This window comes from Taeniopygia guttata, chromosome 13 (assembly GCF_048771995.1).
Source record: "Taeniopygia guttata chromosome 13, bTaeGut7.mat, whole genome shotgun sequence".
NCBI classification, from domain to species: domain Eukaryota; kingdom Metazoa; phylum Chordata; class Aves; order Passeriformes; family Estrildidae; genus Taeniopygia; species Taeniopygia guttata.
Window position 1 is genome coordinate 2,897,611 of NC_133038.1, and position 14,698 is coordinate 2,912,308.

The 14,698-nt window shown below is 41.0% G+C and overlaps 1 protein-coding gene across 2 annotated transcripts in view; it reads left to right on the forward strand.

The window, feature by feature from the left end:
* SPOCK1 (SPARC (osteonectin), cwcv and kazal like domains proteoglycan 1) overlaps nucleotides 1–14,698 on the forward strand; it is a 267,252-nt gene that overhangs the window by 194,632 nt on the left and 57,922 nt on the right. The window lies entirely within an intron of this gene.

Consider the following 14,698-nt stretch of genomic DNA (forward strand, 5'->3'; position numbering starts at 1 on the left):
TACATTTCATCTCAGGGCACAAGACACTTGGCCATAAAATCAATACAGTTTTTAATACAGGTTTTATATTTAATAGCCAAGTGCTTCCTTCTTACTGAACATCATCTTTGCTGTGGGAGCAGGGTGGAGACTGTGGGATGAGCCCAGCAGTCCTGCATCATTACACAGAGGATATGCTGTGGATATAAAAAGCAACAATTAATGCAGGGAAAGCATTTTCCGTAGCATATCCAGGAGGCTAGGAAGGAAAGGCAGCTTTATAATTCATGTTGGGTGTCCTTGCCGCTGATGGTGAATTTAGTCTTGATCTTGGCAAATCAGTCACACTTAAAGATTGACAAGGAAATGTAGCACTGGTGACAGCCTAGCCTATATTGTGAATATTTTTAAGGTCTTGGCTAAGGCACAGTCCTAGCCCAAAATATAGGCTCAAGGCCTTGCTAGACAGGCATTCCTGTCAGGGGTGATTGTGACAATCTAATCTTTCTTAAATTAAATGTTTTTTCTATGGAGGGAGTTGTGCAAATCCGTCACGTCCCCTCAGTTTCCAGCCTGTGCATTGCTCAGGGATAGATTTCCTTGGTGATCCCATGTTGCCTTCTGCACGTTGCTGTCATCCTTCAGCATCACTCTGAGAGCACAGTTCACCCATTCTCATCTCATTTTTGAACCAAATGGTCCTGATCATGGCTCCTTCGCAGCACCTTGATGAGGGGAGCCCTCCCTGCTGAGATGAGACAACCCAGAGCCCAGGAGGGTGGGGAAGGGCCATGAGGCCCTCACCCATGGGGCTGTCCAAGCTGTGGTGGGAATGAGAAGGGGCTGAGGTCTTTCCTGAAGGATGGAGGCCAATTCTCACTGACTTGTTAAATGCCTCCCTGTGGAAAAAGGGCTCAGAGCCCCTAGCAGGCTTTCCTGGGCAAATGAGTGGGTGCTGCAAAATGAACCCTACAGTCATTAAGTGATTGATTTAAAGCAACATAGCAACTCTTTATTTCAGATATTCTTCTCATAGCACCTTCAGCCAGTGTACTAAATACTGTCAGTTAAAATATTTACATTATTTTTAACATTTTAATACAATTAATTCTTCAATATGTGCATATATGCATCCTATTAATAGTGAACAGCTAAAATAGGTTAATTCATGCTTCTATCTTCAGCAGTGTTAACCTGTCGAAATACTCAGTCTCCATAATGTTCAAGAGAAAAATATCACTGCTAAAATGGCAGGTGAAACTTCAAATGCTGAAGTTGGCCCTTCTGGCACCAGTGCAAAGGAGAGACAAGGAGCACTATGAGAGAATGAGTCTGAAGTTTGGGAATCATGTAGAAATTAAGTGTCTGTTTCAGGCATTAAATGTCTGCAGTTTGGGCAGATCAAACCTCATTTGGGCACTTGTTATCAGTCACTTTGGGCATTAATTCTGAGCTGCAATCACTTATCAGCTGGACTGGCCTCACTTTTATTGGTTCTTTGGAGAGTTGGACCCTTTCCAAAGCCAGATGAGAAAACCAAGTCTGCAGTTTGTCCGAGGCACTTTGCAGTGCTTGGCCAGTGCTGCCTCTAGGACCCAATTCCCAGCCTCTCCTCTGAGCAGGCACCAATACTGAGCTTGGAGTTTCAATTCCAGAAGCAGGGCTTGGGCAAAGATGCCTCAAGTCCTTGCATTTCAAAAGTGGCATCCTCTGGACAATTCGGGTACTGTGGCAGAAGCCACACACAGATTTTCTTCTGCTGCATGAGTTATTTCCAGGCTCAGTATGGAAGAGCTTAAGAAACTGGTTCCCAAAAATAAATAAATAAATAAATAAAAGCAGTCACCTTTGACTTTGAATTTTGTAAGGCTTCAGTAGGAAGTTAAAATATTGTTACAGTCTGCAGGAGGGGTGATGAATTGTCATTTAGAAATGTAATTTCTGAGTTGTATTTAAGGACATTCAGGAATGCTGCAGACATGTGAGTGGGAAAAAAAGGAAGGTTTTGTCTGGAACATCACAAGCAGCTGCAACCAGCTTTGGGCTCAGCCATTTGGAACAAATGGAACAGTGACATAAAAGTGCATGTACCAATAGATGAATAACTAACTGGTCAACAAAATGTACAGTACTAGACATGAGAGCTTTGCTGTGTTATTCTAGGAAATGGCTCTTTCAAAGGGAGTTTAAATAAATCTCTTTCTGACGAAAGCAGTTCAAATATCAGTGGTGTATAACTGGTTGTTTGATACTATGTGAAAAATACTCATTTATTATCTAGCTAGAAATTTTGGTTCTTGAGCTATTTATATTTCAGGAAAAAAAATCTTAGTCTAATGGTCTGAATCCCCTTCAAAAGGATAAATGCACTCTTCAAGTATTTTTCATGGACTTCAGAAGCACAAAAATACAACTTCAGACTGCAGTTTTACTTAGCCTTCTATGGGGGTAAACTTTAGCAGCAACATCCTTGTATTCTTTTTTGCTCAGTCCTGTAATATTACACAGAAGCAGGAATAGATGGCATTTTTCCAGTGCCAAAGGGTCTACTAATATTTATGAGGTCATTGTACTTGTCATGGCAGGAAAACATTTTTAATCTTCTGGAGCCTTAGAGTTCTGTGGGAGATAACATCTAAGTTTTGCTAATAAGCTTCACTCATCCTTGATGAATTTATAGTGGCAAATGAGAAGATTTATGCCACAAACTTCATCTGCCCAGTGGCCATCTGGAGACTGAGAAGGTAATATCCCTAATATTTAGTCATTTTGCTAATGTCCAGACTATGACCCACATTGCAGTTCTACTTTATGGTTTTCTTAAAGTAAAATTGTTGGATTTTAAGTTGGTATGTTAAATGGAGAAAAACTGAGCAGTTTTGACCCATTTGTGTGGCACATCATGTGCAACTGTTAGCAGAAAGGAGAGGGAAAACAGTTTTACTTTTCTCAAACTCCTGTAGCAATTCAGATGTAAGACTTAGGGGTTGCTTTCACAGAATATGTGGCCCATGGGCTTTTCCAACTTGAAATAATTTGGTTCCAACCATTCCTTTTTTGCAGTTTTATTACCAGTCCTAGTGCCACTCCATGCCATGCTGAGTTAATGCAGGTACAAGTGTGAGACTTGCCAAGAAGCCGTTTAGTAGTGTGAAAACCATGGTTTGTGGAGAATGTTGACAATCTTGTTGATTTATAAAGCAAGCAGTGGATTCTGAAAGGGCATCTGTAGGCATCTGACACAGGGTCTGAGCACTACCTTGTGTGGTCAAAAGAGGTATGTAAGAAAAGCAAAGCTGCTTTATGTGGCTTAATTTTCAGCAGCTGGGAAATAAACAAAAGTCTGAAAAGAAACCCTGTATTTGAGTGTAGGTTTAGTACTCTTATCTGGTTAATTGGGTGTTGTCATCTCCCTGAATTTAAATAGCATTGCTCCCTTCGAACATCCCATTATATTTTCTGCTGGTGCAGAGCATTTGATATTTCCTGCTGCAGGATTGGCTGCACTTGAGCAGTACTCTGTATTTATACCTTTATACATACATAAGACTTTGATGCCTTTGTGGATGAAAGGAGTCATATAAATGGTAATTTTATTGCATAATTGTCTTACTGAATATTTTTCAAAAGAATATTTAGGAGGAGAGATGTCATATATCAGGCAATTAATCATTCTAATCAATTAAACTTCTTTGGGATTTTTTTAAGGGTTAACAAGTATTTTCTGCTTATAGAACATGCAATAGTTCTTTCACAAAACCTTGAATACAAATTTTTATTCCTTACCTTGTATTGCATCAAGGTTGCATCTTCTCATTAGAAATGCCAACAAAGTTACTGCCGTGGCTGTGGTAAGAGTATGTATGTTAATTGTAAAGGGTTTTTTATGAGATATGTAGGCCATATAATATCACATTAGAATAACAAAAATGCTAAAGCTTTGGAGAAAGTTCTTCAAGTCTTCAGGTTTCTTCAGTGTCCATGACCTTTTCTTCTGCTCCCATAGGGACAGATGCCAAAGCTATTCAGACAGTCTCACTTTTGAACTCACTGGAGTAGCAAAGCTGAAATAAAACGTGTTGTAAACTAGAATTTTGTGTTTCTTATTATGCGCTTCATTAACTAGAGGGGTTTTTTTTACATGAGCATTTGTCATCTCCATGTCAGATTTCTTGAAAAACACGTTGAATTAACAGGACATGTTTAATGCAGTCCTGACAGAAAGGTTAATGAGAATTCAAAAGGCAGCAAGAAGGAAAATAATAAATAGATGAAAACTACATGAAACCAGAGTAAGTTGTAATTTGGCTCGTCTTAAACAGTGGTATTTACTAACTCTGCAGTGAATGAAATTAAAAATGTGTTGAGCAATTCCCTTCTTTGGTGATACCTAGTACTCTGTCAGGTCATGGTGTACAAGACCTGGAAGGTGCGTGCCACTGGTTGAACCATTTTCCAAAAAATGCTTGAGATGAGTCTTTCAGCCTGCATGCTTGGAAGGGAAAGGCGTGTATGAGACTGCATAGGATCCAGGTTTCATAGCTGAGAGTGGCAGAAGGAAAAGTGCAAACAAGGGCCAGGATCACAGTCACATCCTGGTGAGAGTGGGTGCTGGTTGATGGCTGCTGCTTTCTCCCAGCACTACCCTTGTTTAGCCAGCTCACTTACTGAGAAGGGGCACGGGACAGGGAAGCCTTTGGCTTCCTTGCACTTAACCCTGGCACCTCCAGAACCTGCATTTTTATATGGCTTATGGAAAATTCCCAGAAGTTCCCATGCACCCAAAACTGCAACAATTTTCACTGAAGGGGGTGATGAAAACATAAAGCAACAAAGTTTGAGTAGCTGTGTGTCCTTGAGCTGCCTGTGGCTGGCGACCTGCCCCGTGCAGCGAACGGTTCTGGGCGAGAACGCGCCCTTCGAAAGGAAGTAAGCAGTAAGTGAGGATTGCAAATACAGTATTTGTTCTTTTTGGGAAAGCTACCAATCTTGATGATGGTAATCACAGGTCTGCTTTTCTAACTTGATTAGAATCACAGCTGTGACTGGCAAATCAAACAAATTGGCATGTGATGGTCGGAACTTAAAAACCCACCAATTACGTACGCTCCTGCACTAAGGACACCCTTAGGATTGCTGCTGGTGTTAGTTCCACTTGCCTGCTGTACATTTGGTGTGTAAAACCAGTATTATTTTTAAAATCCTTCTGCTGCAGTCAAGGTCAAAACAGGAGAAAACTGTTATTTACATGGTGAGTCATCTGATACAGTTCAAGTACTGAAAGTTATGTTCTTGACAGGAAGAAGAAACAAGAACATAGTTTATTGCACCAACTTGCAGCTCATTATACAAGCTTAAATACAAATATCATTTGCAGTAATTTAGTTACCTTGTTCCAAGCTTGTTCCAAGCTTATTCCAAGCTCTGTGCCTGCATTCAGTTAACCTGTAAAATTCCTTGTTCCCAGTATTCCAGTGATGTGATGTAATGGTTGTAAGAAAAAGGGGATTAGCTGCTTTTAGCTAGCTGGTTTGTAAGAGACATGTATTTCAGGATTTTTTTTCCCCAATGCCTGGGCTTGAGATGGACCAATGCCTGAGGTGCTTCAGATTTGTGGTTTTAAATGGTCTCTGACCTTCCTGAGAGGTACCAGCCTTGTAGCATAGGAGAAGGACTTTTTTTTTTTTTCAGTTTCACAATTCATATTTTGAGCTTTTTCTAGCAAATAGCTTATTTGAACCATTTGAAACATCAAAGGAGGTATTTCTTGGCTTGGGTACATCTTTAATTTAAAGCAGATTTATTAAAGGCCAAAACAGGATAATACTGCAAAAGGATTAGCTGTGGGTACTTGATTTCTAAGCAAACAGACTAATTCTGCTTTCTTTGTATGGGTGTCTTTCACAGCAAGTCCATTCAGTGAGCATTGAACTAGGCCTGGGGTTTGGTTTTTCCAATTTATTTTTTTTTAATTTCTTGTTGTTTCTATTGTGTTCTTTAGAAATCAGAAACGTTGCTGAAAGCTTTAACTTCAAAGCTTAAGCCTGCTTACTCTTCCCTTGGTTGCTATGCTCCAAAAGACATTCCTAAAGCTTCTTTGCTAGTAACTGTCAAATGTTTTGTTTCAGTGCTTCTTAGCATTGGAGATTGTTTGGGTTTTGTTTCGATTACAAAACAAAAATTCTGAGAAGTCAATTAAAAAGCAGGCTGGCATTCTTAGGACTTCAGTCTTGTTGCTAGTCTGAAAGCAACCAGAGCAGGGGTACTGCAGGATGCTGAGTATTTCATATTTGTACTTACACTTCAGATTTGCTCTGTAATCAACAGACAAAAATTCTCGCTGAGACCTTAAAGTTTGCTGGATACTGTCCATTTCATTCATCTGTAACAAGGCACTGCTGGGGCCACATCGTGGTCAGTGAAATCTGTGCAAACCTACTGTGAGCTAGTTCATCTAATACTTGTAATGGGTAGGATGGGATAACTATTCTAGAGAGCAGGATTGGCTTCCTGAAATCGATTATCAGGGAATAAGGAGCTACTTGGGAACAGAAAAACTCAGAGGCTTTCACCTCTCACATGCAAAGACAAAGTTTGGTTAAAAAAATATGACATATTTGAAAACTAAGCATGCATACTGGAAAACCTGATGTATCCGGTTTTGCAGTCACTTCAGGACCTGATGGTATGATTTGCCTATGACTGGCAGCACAAGTGAAATCCTCAGTTTGCTGCTTACTGCACCACCAAGTTGTCAAACAAGCCAGGGTGTTCTTTTACTGTATCTCCAGCCTTTTCCTCCCACCATTTTCTAGAAAAAAAGTGCAGTGAATTCTAAGAGATCCTTGCTAGAGCAGGATGTATGAGCTCTGAAGCCCAGAGTATAGCCCTTGGTCTGACCCTTGTTCTCTGTCTCTGCTGGAAGCCCCCCAGACCTTTTTCCATGGATTATGAGATGTTTCCAGGTACTTCTTCCTTCTCCCCAGTAAGTTTATATTATTGGGCCTTGGGGAGCACAACACTTTATGACCACAAAATCATATAATTATTTGGGTTGTAAGGGAATTTAAAGAGCATCTTGTTCTAACCCTTCCATGGGTGGGGACACCTGTATCTAGAGCAGAGCTGCATCCAGCCTGGCATTCAACAGGGATGGGCAACAACACTCCAGCTGTTCTCAATACTTGTGGCAAGGTTGCAGAGGAGAAATGGGCAGTACAGAACAAATTCAAGATTAATTCACCAACATTTCAAGAGGGGAAGCAGGTATAGTAGCAACTGTTCAGCTTTGATCTGTAAACTTAGGTACATCAGAGGGAGGGTTGAGCTTATCCTGATACTGTATCAGGACTTACCTTGACTTTTCCTGATATTCAGTCCACACAGCCATAAGTGATCGGAGTCCCATCCCCAGTCACATCCTGTGGGGCAGCAGACATCCCAGAAGTAACTGCAAATATAGTACTAAGTACTTTGCAATTACTGATTGATAGGGAGAGTTGATGGATTTTTGGGATGCTAAGATATTGCCACCATACCAATTGCACGAGAGCCTTCAGGGAATATGCCTACCCTTTATAGTGGTCACCAGCTGCTGCTTTTGGTCCAGATATGGCCAGATGGGTATAGAAATGACTGTAGATGGAGCATTGAATCTAAAATCATCTGAAATCTAAATTGGTGTAGTCACCTGGCGTAGCTAAATTACTGTTTATAATGTGATTGACTGGGTGGAGACCCTGTGCTTGGGGATCTGAATGTCTGGTGTTGCCTTCCCTTATGCAGGTGGTTGTTTAGCTGGTAACAGGAGCATCAGTGTGTGCACAGAGCCACAGATCGTTACCCCTTGATTATGTTCACGTTATCTGATGTGTCATCTCCATGAGAGAAATTAAATTGCCTTTAGTAATTTGGAGCAAGTAAAAATGACAAATCATCGTTCTCATGTGATCAGTAAATGGCTGCAGAATGAGAATGAGAATGCATCTCAATTACATGGCAAGTACATTTCAAGCAGCATTGATCACTCCAAATCTCCAATTGTTTTTCTGTGATTTTCTTTGCTTTTAATCTAAGATGGCTTTGGTCTATTAAAGCGGAAGAAAATTGTAGCTTTGCTCCACTTTGAATAGTGCTATTAGCTATGAACTCTCAGTTCATGATTATGAGGAGTTAGAATAGGGAATAATTTCATAGAGGCAAAAGCAATACAATAGAAATCTAGAAATGGAGGAAAACAAATGCAGAAGGAAAGTGATTTTTAAAGTCCATGTCTAGAGATACAGCAGACTAGTGTACTGGAAAGCAAAATCTCCCACGTGCTGCTAGGAAATGCTCATCATCAGTGACCTGTCATGCAAATCCTGCAGGGAGACAGCAGAGTAGACATTTAGCAACAGGAAAAGCTTTTGTGACAGAATACAGAGTGTAGAATATGGGGTTAGGTGACTGCATCATCTCCTCAGCACCTCAGCTCCTGCATTTGTGCACAAGAACCAGCTGGTGCAGCCCAGAGTGTGAGCATGACCTTGGTACTCTGAAATGGTCACCAAAATCAAAATGCCACAGTCTTTGCATGATATGAGGAGGATGGGAGGAGAGCAGGGTCATTTGCAGATCTAAGCCAGGCTGGTGCCTTGTGTTAAATCTCAGTGAGAAGGGAGGATGGGTGTCTTTATTTATATAATGACAGAAGTGCTTTGTCTTCATTTCCCATTTAACTCATCGTGGTCTCATCAGCCAGTGGATGAAAGTTGAAACCAACATTGCACAAATGCTTCAACTTATGAATTGATTCTTCTGTGTCAAGTTCCAGCTCTTTTTGGTCTGTACTTCTCCAATAAGTACACAAATTTCTTACAAGGTGATAAGCCAACTGAGAGATGCCCACACATACCCCATGACCTGGGTGTTTCCAGAACTGGCATCTAAATTACTTGTAAAAACAAGTTCAGTTTCTTTATGATGCAGTAGATTTTGGTGCCTGGAACTATTTTCTTGCTTGATCATAGAATAGGAAACTATTTGTTTTCATTGTCACATTGCATTAATAAATGGTCCCTTGAATGTCCTTCACCTCCACATAGTGCTGTGACCTTGAATGCCATATCATCTAACTCACGCAATCAACTGCATTTTTTAGAATTTCCTGCTTCACATTGAGCTGATTGCCACTTGTTTCTTGGGGCAATGTATTTTGTATTAAAAGAGAATTTTGTGCTTCAGTGGTCTGTCCAGAAGTCCCCAGATTAGCTGATTGTGCTCTGTCTGTAAGGGCAGTTTGCAGCAACACAAGTACAGGATCATTTGCTTAGTTTGCAGCCCTGCCAGTCAAACACTGAGATGGTTCAACATGCCTACAAGCAGTCATCCTAGTGACTCTTCAGCATCAGTCACTTTGGAAAACTGTTCTTTTTTCTTTTTTTAATGAAGTCTTTAATATTTACCTTATGAATTATTTATTTTTTTATTTCTTTATTTATCAAGTCATGGACTCTGCTTGGGAGCAGAGCTGACCCTCTATGGAGCAATCAAGCTCTGTGTTTTCTAAAGTCACTCTTTTTCTTTAGCTGATGAAAATAAGGAGCGCCTTCTGTTCTCCTCCTCCTGAGAAGTTGAAGGCTATTTTTAGAGAGGTGTGTACAGTTCTAATTATAATGCAGAGCCACAAAATATGCAATTAATGCCATCCTGAATTGCATGATTGCTGCCAATTGCAACTCAGCTGGTTCTTTTGTGAAGCCCAAGAATCAATTGTTTCTTCTTGGAAAATGAACTTTCTGACTTTCCTGTTGCCCTAAAGATGGTGCTTTGTGGTTTAAATATTATTATGCTGTAATAGTGAAAAACATGTCACTCTCTGATTGTATATGGCTGGGCTCTAACAAAAAAAAAACAGCTAAAAATTTTAATAATTTTTAAAAAATTGTTACATTGTAAAATCTTAAACCTGACAATTCTAATTTTAAGAACCTGAGCTGTGTGCTTGGAGCACATGCAATTGCTGATGTGACTGCCTGACTTAGCCTGATATTTAAAGATTGCTGGGGTCTCATGCTTTCCTTCTGTTCCCTAGTAATTCTACTCCAAGGGCAAAGTCCTGCAGCTCGCCCTCATTAGAGCTGCAGGATTGCAGAGGGCAGAGCTGAGCAGTGTGGGCCAATTTCTGGTCCTTGGAGCTTTGCTGTGTGAGACCTTTTGGTGTTACTGCATTTGGCTGCATAAATCTGTTCAGCCCATTTAATATCAGTGGCTTGGGACCTGGGTCTGTCTGTTCTTGACCCTCCACCTGGATGCTGTTCACTTTTTCTAGCAGATTATGAACCACCAGCCTGTCAGCTGTCAGTGAGAGACATTCTCAAATATTTGTTGTTTACCTGAGATATAACAAGGTCCTTCATGTCACTCCTTGCAGAGAGGGGAACTTCTGAGCCTATCAGCTATAACATCTGCTTCAAAGCTAGAGCTAGCACACATTTTTAAAAGGCTTTAATATGTATTTACACAATAGATTGGTTGTGTTAATTAGCGTTTATTCCACCACTGGTATGCCTGCATAACTCCCATTAATATCAACACCAACTATGTATTCTCATAAGGAGATCATAGCTCCTAATTAGAGCTCCAGGATTTTAAGATATCTTTGTACAGCTTTTATTGCAAAGATTAAGTGCGCTCGCCTGGTAGCTATTTTCATAGGGAAAAAAATGGTGTGTTTTTATTATAATTATTTTTTCCACCAGCCTCCCTTTAATTTTTGCTGCAACAGCACGAGCCAGTCCCATCCTGGAGCAGGGCATGTGCAGGGCAGGAGCCTGGCAGTGGGGAGCTTTGCTGTGTGAGCAGAAGGGTGCCCAGAGAAATGAGATGACTCCACCAGCAGTGTTGGTCTGGCCGTGGAATAGCCACTAGTGCCACCAGAAAGCCTTGCCCGAGTGGCCAGCCCTGGGGACAGAGCTTGGCCCGTATTTTCAGTGCCCCCTGAGGTGCTGTGCCCCAGGGCACCCCCTCTCCTTCCCAGCACCCAGGACAGGGGGGCTCTGGTGTGCAGAGCAGCAAAAAGGCAGCAGAACCCACGGCAGGGAGGGGAAGTGCTAAGGGACCACACAGCCCTGTCCTCAGCCCAGAGTCTGAGACTCACCTCCAGACTTCACATTAGTTCTGTTTCTTTAATGAACATGAATTCATGTGGCTGACTGCTGTCTCTCAATCCTTATTTCAGGATTTCAGGTTTTACAGAGCTTGAAAAGTTTGGAGAATTCCCATTAAAACTTAATGTATGTGTTCGGCAGTGTGCAATGGAAGAGCACCATCTGACATTTCTTTTGGGATTTGTAGAAAATATACTGAACCTTTTTTTGTTGTGACAAGTTTTTTTTAAAAAACCCACACTTGATCTGAGTGTGTTCCAAATACTGTATTTTTTTTTCCCCATCTGATGAAAACTGGAAGGAGAGGCTTATAAAGAAAATGGTGATAAGAATCCCAGCTAAGGAAGCAATGGCAAGCACGGCACTAAAGCTTGTAAACAAACAACTCCTCTCAAAGGGGTGTCTGAATTCCAATGGATTCTAATTATCTGCTGAGACAGATAGGTAGGAAACACTACTGATATCAAGAAACTCTGGACTAAAAATATATACATGCTATAATTTCAGGAAATTTTAGCTTCTGCCTGTGGCAGCCACTGGGTAAAAGATAAGGTAGAAAATAATGAGCTTTTGTTATTTGTATGTGTAGTTCCAAAGAGACATATTGTGAGTGAACCAAAGATGAACCATAAAACAAACACTGCACTGAAATCATTCTTGGTGAAAATGTAAAAAGCTGTCGGGTGCTAAAAATGCAGTGTCTTCCAGGCAAGAGCACTGTTCAACAACAGGTTTAGAGACAGTGCCATTAATATGATGTAAACTCTCAGTTTAACGCCTAATTAGTATACTGTAAAATTTAACCTCCTGTTTCAGTGTTCACTCTTTCTCAAATGAGACTTCATGTTTATCTTTGTCATGTATATTGTTTGCTAATTCCTACATACTCTCCTGTTTAATTCACATTACATTAGGTAGAAGCAACAGAAGTTTGGAACCTAGCACTTTCTCCTGTATTAGCATGACTACAAGAAATTTTCAGTTACAGATTTTTGGCTCGTGCATCAGTCAGGAGATGGTGTTTGATGATCCCTGTGAGTTCCTCCCAGTTCAGGATACTCTATGATTTGATGCTCTAAGAGCCAGTGGGGGTCTCAGGGAGGGATCCCTGGGTGAAGTGTTCTCTCCTCACCCCCTTCCCTGGAGTTTGTTGTGGAGGCTGTGAGATTGCCCAGATACTGTGAGTGCTGTGTCTGTGCTCTCTGTGCCCGATGAGCAGGAGCAGTGCTGGGCACACAGCGTGTCCCAGGCCCCCAGGGACAGCTACATCTCAATTACACTGCTTTGCACTGAAAGGTGCCAGCAGGGCTGGGATGTGCTGCTGTACCTGGCTGCATTTTAAGCAAATGCGTGAGTTGCTTGTGTCAGGATGCAAAGCTCTTCACAACATTAATGCACTGGGCTGTACCAAGCTGTCCATGAACACACTCAGTACTCAAATATACACCCTTGCAGAAGAGATCACAGTAACTTATTTCACAGGATTACTTACTTGCAGGTTAGATCAAAACCTGGCTGCCAGAAGTTGAAAGCCAGAATAAAGGCAGAGATTCACTGTTTTATTGTATCATTAAAGAAAAAAAGATCTAGATTCTCCTCTAGCAGGGACTGGAGGCTGGAGAGTAACAGACAAGAATAAAATAGCTAGGAATAAATTTTATGTAGCTATTTCTTTCTCCCTCAAATGTGAATGCTTATGCAAAACACATTGCTGTAGATTCACTGACAATAAAGAGGGAATCATTATACGAGTAGTGGATTCTCAGGGGAACACTTTAACCAAAACACACTCTGCAGTAATTTCCCACATCTTAGTTGAATAAATTAATTTATGAATTTTCCATGAATATGTTCAACCATTTCTCCCCTCATATACTTTATTGATCTCCATATACATTTAGCAACAAATAACAGAGCTGCTTTTCCATTTGCAGTAAAATAGTTTAGAGATGTTTATGTGGGCCTTGGGGTTCAAAGTAAACAAATGCAGTTCACACACCAGGGAGGCTGCAGAAAAATACAAAGCTTGAACAGCCCAGGGAGCTCTACTAGAGCAGCTCAGCAGAGAGCTGAGGCATATCAAATCACATCAGTGGCAAAATGAGTCCCCTGAAATAAGAGGGACTGGCCCCAAACTGTGGGGCTGCTCCCATGGAGTCCTGTGCACAATCGCTCCAAGGAGCTTTGTGACTCATGTCTGCAAAGTGCATAATGTCCCTTTGGTGTGAAAGAGTGAGAGTTTTTCCAAGCACTGTGTATCATTTTATTGTCCATGGTCTGGAGAAAGCCAGCAGGCTCCTTATATGCTGTAGATCCAGTGGCAGAATAAATCCAAAAAGTCATTATTGGATTGTCTCCACAAGACATCCTCTGTGGCTGCTCTGCCTCTGAATATCACTTAGTGAGGCTTAGGCACAGTCATTAAATCCAAAGTTGAGCTACTCATGTAGGTTGTTACAGTGAGTAAGCATGCCATCACATGCAAAGTAAGGTATCTCCATGTTTTCCTCTAGGGAAGGAATAAAGAGCTACATACACTGATTAGGTGTTGAAACGTAGTTAGTATTATCCTAATTTAATATTTAAAATGATGGAGTTCTTTAATCTTCATCCCCCAACACCAAACATCCCAAACAAGCATGGTGGTAATATAATGTGGTTAATCATGAGTGTAAAAACTTACTCACATGTGACTGCAGCATTGTGATCTTCAAGCTGGGCTCTCCTCCTTGCCCTCAGATAATAAAACCCATTTAAGCAGTTTCTTTTTTTGGTTTGTGTTTGGCTTTCTGGATGTCATTTTTATCGATTGTCTGGAAAGCTGAGGAAAAACCTGCCTTGATGTTTCTAAGTATAAAGTTCTTCCTTTCTTAACTGCATGTAATAATGGGCTTGAAATAGGCTGGTGCCATCTTAAAGGTTGGTATTTGAAGTATAATTGCTAATGCTTAGATACATAATTTACATTTACTATGCATAATAAAATATGTAAGTAATTGATGTTCTGTAAGGGATTAAATTATCAACTCCAGCTGCAGGAAGAAGATTTATGCCTGTGTTCTCAATAACACATTGACTATCAGAATATGCTGCAGAAAGTCATTGCCTTCAGGATTGCACTCAGTGTTGTCCTTTCTCCTGTTCTCCTTTCCTTCTGATGTGCTCTCTCTTGTCTTTGTGCCCTGAGCAAAGTGTATTTATGGAGCAAACAGCTGAAAAATAAGTATATGTATTCCCTTCAGTCTTGGGAGAAATTGGTGTACAACACAAGCTAAGCTTGCACACTTGGAAGCTTGTGTGTGGCCCTGCATTTTCTAAATGAGAAGGGCAGGGCATCACAGAGAGCACAGAATCACCCTGATGCATTGAAGTTGAGGATGGTGGGGGGATAATGTCAGCAGAAAGGGATGTAGGCACAGCATAATGGTCTCCTGCTGCTGGATTAAAGCTTGGGCAGCAATGAGCTCTTTTAACAAAAACCAACACAGGCAAAGCCAAGGTATTTGCAGTACTTTCAAAGCAGGAGGTGTTTATCTTGCAGCAACATCCTGCTCTGTTCTCTTGGCTCC